This window comes from Penaeus monodon, chromosome 31 (genome assembly GCF_015228065.2).
Source record: "Penaeus monodon isolate SGIC_2016 chromosome 31, NSTDA_Pmon_1, whole genome shotgun sequence".
NCBI classification, from domain to species: Eukaryota; Metazoa; Arthropoda; class Malacostraca; order Decapoda; family Penaeidae; genus Penaeus; species Penaeus monodon.
The window spans coordinates 10,152,873-10,153,080 of record NC_051416.1 but is presented as its reverse complement, the minus strand read 5'-3'; the positions used below and the strand labels follow the sequence as shown (position 1 = coordinate 10,153,080).

Here is a 208-nt window from a genome sequence, read left to right as displayed (position 1 = left end):
CGGACAAACCCAACATGTAATTTCCAGAGTGTTGATCAGTTTCTCTCTCAAGGGAAATGTCCCTTGTCACACGTCACATGTCACGGTCTTGTCACTCCCTTGTCATGTCACGTCAACCACCGCGTTCCCTTCGACCGCTGTCTTGTGTCATCCATCTGTCACGAATGTGTCATTTTTCATCCCACGTCATTCATTGCGTCATTTGTCA

General features: G+C 47.6%; 1 protein-coding gene across 1 annotated transcript in view; it reads left to right on the top strand.

The window, feature by feature from the left end:
• LOC119592885 (paired box protein Pax-6-like) overlaps positions 1 to 208 on the top strand; it is a gene marked incomplete in the record, with an annotated part of 116,857 nt that overhangs the window by 17,650 nt on the left and 98,999 nt on the right.